Raw genomic sequence first — 6,887 nt, 5'->3', positions numbered from 1 at the left:
AACTGTGTACTCTCAGTTTCCACCATGACTCCTGCATTAATTTCCTCACTGCTGTAATGGATTCCATATAATGGGTTGGCTTAGCAACAGGGATTTACAGACTCAAGGTTTCAGAGGCTAGAAGGCTTGCTTCCTCCCAGAGTCAGTACTTATATCTCACCAGCAATCTTGGTGCTCCTTGGCTTTTCTGTCATGTGCTGATGCATATGGCTGCATCTTCTCCTTTCTCTTCTGGGTTCCCTTGTCTTCCAGCTTCAGGCTGCTCCCAGAGTTTCCTTTCCACATCCATTTGCTTTGCTTATAAGGACTTCAGCGACACTGGATTAAGGCCCATATATTCAAAGGTCCTATTTACAAAAGCGTTCACACCCACAGACCAAGGATTGGAACCTGAACATACCTTTTGTGGGGGACATTATGCAATCCCCAACACCAATCATACCCCCTGACCACTCACCTTTCCAATGGGACGCATAAAGCAATTCAAAAAATCATCAAGTGAAAAATCGCTTTAGAAATCAATATTTCAAATGTCCACAATTCTCACTTTGCTCTGAACACTAAGTCAAATTTAATACAATATTGTATTAACTCTCTGTGAGAATGTTTACTTTTGCCTCTTTTATAGCTTTAACTTCTTTAGTCCTTTAGTTTCAAGAGAATTTCATAATTATTTCTATAAATATGTATTTTGTTCCTATACTAAAAAAACCAATATGGAAAGATGGGGTAAAAATAGTCCAAATACATATGCACTATTATTATCTTTATTGAAATCTTGTGAACTCAAATGGATTCCATTACTTTACAATGGTTCTTCTGGGAAGATGGCAGACTAGCAAGACAGAGGACTCTCTTCTCTTCCAGAAAAATAGCTAGAGGACAGGCAGAAATGTCCTGGAAAGAAACTTCTAGGGTTCAGGACCCCAGGGGAAGGCTGGACACCACCCAGCAAGACAGGGGCAATGGAAAAGAACCATGGTGGCAAAACTGTGAGTACATGCTGCAGCTACCAGTATCCACCCCACCATATAGACACTTTGAATTCTCCACTTCACATTATCTATATATTTTTTTGTTAGGTGAAAGTGACATAACATAAAATTAACAATTTTAACAGTACATTCTGTGGCATTTAGTACATTCACTATGTTGTGCATCAAATTTATTTAATTTCAGAACATTTTTATCCACTCCGAAGGAAATCTCATAGACCCAAAAGGAGTTACTCCACCTTCCCCACTCCCCTCAACCCCTGCCAGACATGAATCATGGTTCTGTCTCTCTTTATTTGTATAGTATGGTGGGGGTGGGGGTGCAGGAACCTCATTTTTTAATGTAACATTTCTTGTCATCAAGGTAGCTTTAAAAAAAAGGCAATTAAATAAAAACTTTTTAAAAAGTTTCCATTTATATGATAGTTTTTGACATTACAGGAATAATGTGTTTGGAGTGATTATACAAGTCCTAAAAGATGAATTACTGACAGTTTGTCCCAAGTATTGCTCTAAAATATTCCAAGTGTTGAGTCACTTATAACCATAGCATTTCATAGGTCTTAATTTCCCTTGAAGATTTTCCATTTTAAAATCCTGTGTATCTTTAGAAACTACAATAATTCTGTTCATTTTAACTATTTTTATCATCTTGGGTCCTAGAATCATGACCTGTTAGTTAAAAAAGGGGCCAGTAACCATCTGTTTACAATGAGACTCCCCGCTCCCCCCACCCAGCGCACCTCCTGCTGCCCTTTATCGCGCTGCACCCTGAGCTTCGGTCTTCTGTGATGTAGAAGAATGTTTACCTCACGACAGGGGGGGCCGGCAGCTCCTCCCGAGAGGCGTCCCCATTCCTGGCCAGGGGGATCCGCGTGGCCGCCAGGCGCCAGCTGGGTCTCGGGGGTGGAGACGCTCCACCCCGAGGACGCAGGTAGGGGTCCCCGAAGCCGCGTGGGACGGGAGCGCGCAGGAGACCCGAGTGCGTCCGAGAACGGCTCGGGCCGCGGCAGGGGTGGGGCTCCTGGCAAGGGCGTGACGGACGCTCAGCCCCGCTGCTGGCGCGCAGCCGCTTTTCCCACCGCTCAGCCCCGCCCCTGGCCGCGCAGCCCCGCCCCTGAGGCCCCGCCCAGCACGCGGCGCGGCGGCGGCACCTTTCGGAGTCTCGGAGGTTCTGGTCGGGTCACTGACCTGGTGTCGGGCCAGGCCGAGGTGCCGCGCAGGGCTCCCCCAGTGCGGGGCCCCCCAGTGTGCGGGGCGGGGCGTGTCTGGCCCGCGAGCGGGCGAGCAGCGAGCGCCGGCCCGGAACCCTCAGGCGGAGCACGCGGCCCCTCCTCAGACGCCCGCCTGCGCCCGGCTCGGAGCCCGGTATGTGTGCGGCCCCCACCTGGCAGCGGCGGGGCGGCCGGCGGGGAGCGCTCGCGGGCCTGTGGGCGCGGCGGGCGCGGGGCTGCGGGGCTGCGGGGCCGCCGGCAGCGCTGAAAAGCGGGCGAGCGGCGGTCCCGGCGCTGAGGGAGCGCCCAGCTGCGCGGCCCGGAAGCTCCCGCTCGCTGGGCGGTTGTGCGCGGCGCCCTCGTGGGTCCTGCCCTCTCTGCGCGGTTGGGGGCTGCCTTCGCGGGGGCCCGTGGGCGGCGGGGGGGCCGGGGCCTGCTTCAGTCTTTGGCATTTTTCCAGATGCGGATAACTTGTTTATCTGTGAAAGTTAGTTGAATGAAATTACGTAGTTAGAGCTGCAGAGCTATTTACGATGTACCAACCTCTCTTATCCAAGCCCCGGTTGATAGGCATTTGTGTTTTTTTCCAGTTTTGCCGGCCATGAACTGCTGTGGGAATCATGGTACAGCAAGTTATCTTGGATAGATATCTCAGAGTGGGACTAACAATGATGTAAGTTTATATTTTTAAGAAACTGACAAAATATTTCCCAAAGTGGCAGCACCATTTGGCATTCTCACTGGAAATGTATGAGGGCTCCAGGTTTTTCACGTCTTCTTTAACAGTTGCTATTATCTTTCTTGATTTTAGCCATTTTAGTATGTCTATATGATAAGTCATAGCAGATTTTAATTTGTGTTTCCCTAGTGATGAAAATATTTGAATGTTTCTTCTCTGGTCAAAGTGTTATTTACATAGTTTCCCATTTTTAAGTGCTGTTTGTCATTTTTTTTTTAACAATATGTATCATTTTTATCAATATGTATCAACAAACATAGCATACAGTTCACCGCACAATCACTGGTATTTGGCACCATCACATAGTTGTGCATTCATCATCTCAGTCTTATTAGAGCATTTTCTTAATTTCAATAATAATAAAAAAGTAAATCCATCACTTCTCCATCTGTGCTTCCCCTACTGTTCACTCCTCCCATTTTTGGCTATTCTTCCACAAATACTTTTTTTCCCCCTCTATAAATTGATTTATATTTACATTTTATATAAATGGAATCATACAGTATGTTATATAATATATTTAGTTCACAGTAATGCTGTATTTATGGTATTGTCCTTTTGTGTTTGGCTTGCTTCACTCAATATAATGTTCTCCAGGTTCATTGATGTTGTCAAGTGTTTTTTGACTTCATTTCTTTTTTTTTTTAAGATTTATTTTTTATTTCTTTCTCCCCCCTTCCCCACCCCAACACCAGTTGTCTGCTCTCTGTGTCCATTTGCTGTGTGTTCTTCTTGTGTGCACTTATATTTTTGTCAGTGACATCCAGAATCTGTGTCTCGTTTTGTTGCATCATCTTGCTACGTGGGCTCTCCATGTGTGTGGTGCCATTCCTAGGCAGGCTGTGCTTTTTTCACGCTGGCTGGCTCTCCTTATGGGGTGCACTCCTTGCTTATGGGGCTCCCCTATGTGGGGGACACCCCTGCATGGCATGGCACTTCTTGTGGAAATCAGCACTGTGCATGGGCCAGCTCATCACATGGATCAGGAGGCCCTGGGTTTGAACCTTGGATCTCCCATGAAGTAGGTGGATGCCGTATCCATTGGGCCAAATCCACTTGCCCATTTCTTCTTAAGAGCTGCATAATATTCCATCGTGGGAATAAACCACTGTTTGTTTATCCATTTGTCAGTTGATGGACATCTGGGTTGTTTCTAGCTTTTGACATTGTAACTAGCACTGCTATGAACATGGATGTGCAGATGTGTATTTGTTTCACTGCTTTCATTTCTAGGTGTAGACCCAATGGTGATAGTGCTGGGTCACTGGCAAATCTATATTCAACTTCTTTAGGAACTGCCGAACAGTCCTCCACAGTGACTGTACCATTTGTATTCCCACCAACTGTGAGTAAGAGTTCCTATCACTCCAAATCCTCTCCAACATTTGTAGTTCTCTGACTTTTTAATAGTGGCCATTCTGATAGGTGTGAAATGATATCTCTTAGTTATGATTTGCATTTCTATAATCTTTACTCATATTGAACATATTTTCACATGTTTTCTTGTCATTTGTATTTCTTCTCTGGACAAATGTCTATTCATATCTTTTGCCCATTTTTTAATTGAGTCATTTGTTTTTTTTATTATTGAGTTGTAACATCTCTTTACATATCATGGATATTAAACCCTTATTGGACATGTGATTTCCAAGCATTTCCTTCTGCTGAGGCAGCTGCTTTTTCACCCATGTGACAAAGTCCTGTGAGGTGCACACATGTTTAATTTTGAGGAGGTCCCATTTATCTATTTTTTCTTTTGTTTCATGTGCTTTTGGTATAAGGTCCAAAAAATCACCATGTAGCACAAGGTCTTTAAGATGTTTCCCTACATTTTTTTCAAGCAGTTTTATGGTCCTTTTATATCTAGGTCTCTGATCCATTTTGATTTGATTCTTGTATGGGATGTAAGATAGTGGTTCCATTCCATTCTTTTGGTTATAGATATCCAGGTCTCCCAGCACGATTTATTGAAGGGAATTTTTTCCCATTAACATGGACTTGGTAGGTGTCTGAAGAACTAGCTGACCATGGAGGTGAGTGTTTATTTCTGGACTCTAAATTCTATTACTCTGATCGATGAGTCTCTCTTTATGCCAGTGCCATGCTGTTTTGACCACTGTAGCTTTGTAATATCTTTCAAGGTCTGACAGTGAAATTCCTCCCACGTTGCTCTTTTTTAGAATGCTTTTGGTTACTTGGGTGCATTTTCCCTTCCAAATGAATTTGGTAATTGCCTTTTCTATTTCTGTCAAGTAGGCTGTTAGAATTTTGATTGGTATTACATTGAGTTTATAAATCAGTTTAGGTTGGATTGACATCGTCATGATATTTAGTCTTAGAGTACGTGAACATGGAGTGCCATTCCATTTGTTTAGGTCCTTTTAAATTTCTTTTACCACTGTTTTGTAGTTTTCCATGTATAGGTCCTGTACTTTTTTGACTAAGTCAATGCCTACATATTGAGCCTTTTTGTTGCTATTGTAAATGGAATCTTCCCCCTGATTTCTCCTCCAGTTGTGCAGTACTACTGTACAAGAACACTGATTTCTGTGTGTGGATCTTGTATTCTGCTGCTTTGCTGAACTCATTAGTTCAAGTAGCTTTGTTATAGACATTTCAGAATTTTCTAAATATAGGATCATGTCATCTGCAAATAGTGCAAGTTTTGTGTCCCTTTTCCTATTTGGATGCCTTTAATTTTTTTTTCTTCTCTAATTGCTCTAGCTAGAACTTGTAGTACAATGTTGAATAGCAATGGTGATAGTGGGCATCCTTGTCTTGTTCCTAATCTTAGATGGAAAGCTTTCAACATTTCCCCACTGAGTACCATGTTGGCTGTGGGTTTTTCATATATGCTTTTTATCATATTGTGGCATTTTCCTTCTATTCATACCCTTTGAAGTGTTTTTTTACCAAGAAAGAATGCTGGATTCTGTCAAATACCTTTTCTTTGTCTATTGTGATCATCATGTGTTTTTTCCCTTCAGTTTTTTTAACGTGGTGTATTATGTTGATGGGTTTTTTTATGTTGAGCTAGCCTTGCATACCAGGAACAAATCCCCCTTGGTCATGATGTGTAAGCCTTTGATAATACTGCTGGATTCAGTTTGTCAATATTTTGTTGAGAATTTTTGCATCTCTGTGTTCATTGAAGAGATGGGTCTGTACTTTTCTTTCCTTGTAGTGTCTTTATCTGGCTTTGGTGTTAGGGTGATGTTGGCTTCATAAAAAGAGTGGGCTAATTTTGCCCCCTCTTCATCATGTTGGAAGAGTTTAAATAGGATTGCTTTTAATTCTTTTCTAAATGCTTGGTAGAATTCATCTCTGAAGTCATTTGGTCCTGAGCTTTTCCTTGTTGGGAGGTGTTTGGTGATGGATTCAATCTCTTTAATTGTGGTTGGTTTGTTAATTCTTGTATTTCTTGTAGTGTCAGTGTAGGTTGGTTGTGCCTTTCAAGGAAATTGCCCATTTCTAGCTTGTCATTGTTGGCATACAGTTTCTCATAATATCGTCTTTTGATTCTCCTTAATTCTGTGGAGTCAGTCATTACTTCCCTCCTTTGATTTCTGTTTGTATTTATTTGCCTGTTTTCCTCCTTTGCTAATATTGCTAGCAATTTATCAATTTTACAGATCTTCTCAAAGAACCAGCTTTTGGTTTTGATTTTCTCTCTTTTGTTTTTGTTGTTGTTGTTCTCAATTTCATTTATTTCTGCTCTAATCTTTATTATTTCCTTCCTTCTGCTTGCTTTGAGGATTGGTTTGCTGTTCTTTTTCCAATTTCTCTAGGTGTTCAGTTAAGTCTTTGAGTTTAGCTCTTTCTACTTTTTTACTGGCTTTGCTGTATCCCTTAAATTTTGGTGATTTGTGTTCTCATTTTCATTTGTCATTTGTCATTTTGTTTCATTTGTTTCATTTGTCATTTTCATTTACTGATTTC

At 42.4% G+C, this 6,887-nt stretch overlaps 1 long non-coding RNA gene across 5 annotated transcripts in view; it reads left to right on the top strand.

Moving 5' to 3' along the window:
• Positions 1 to 1,843: 1,843 nt before the first annotated feature.
• LOC139438407 (uncharacterized) overlaps positions 1,844 to 6,887 on the top strand; it is a 214,563-nt gene continuing 209,519 nt past the window's right edge. For 3 of the 5 annotated variants that reach the window (XR_011648071.1, XR_011648072.1, XR_011648073.1), the window contains exons 1-2: positions 2,115 to 2,363; positions 2,800 to 2,882. This is a non-coding gene — a long non-coding RNA (uncharacterized lncRNA). Of the gene's footprint in view, positions 1,930 to 2,114; positions 2,364 to 2,799; positions 2,887 to 6,887 lie in introns of those variants that run through there. The other 2 variants (XR_011648074.1, XR_011648075.1) reach the window with 2 other exon arrangements.

Source organism: Dasypus novemcinctus, chromosome Y, assembly GCF_030445035.2.
Source record: "Dasypus novemcinctus isolate mDasNov1 chromosome Y, mDasNov1.1.hap2, whole genome shotgun sequence".
Classification (NCBI taxonomy): domain Eukaryota; kingdom Metazoa; phylum Chordata; class Mammalia; order Cingulata; family Dasypodidae; genus Dasypus; species Dasypus novemcinctus.
This window is presented reverse-complemented; position numbering and strand designations above follow the sequence as displayed.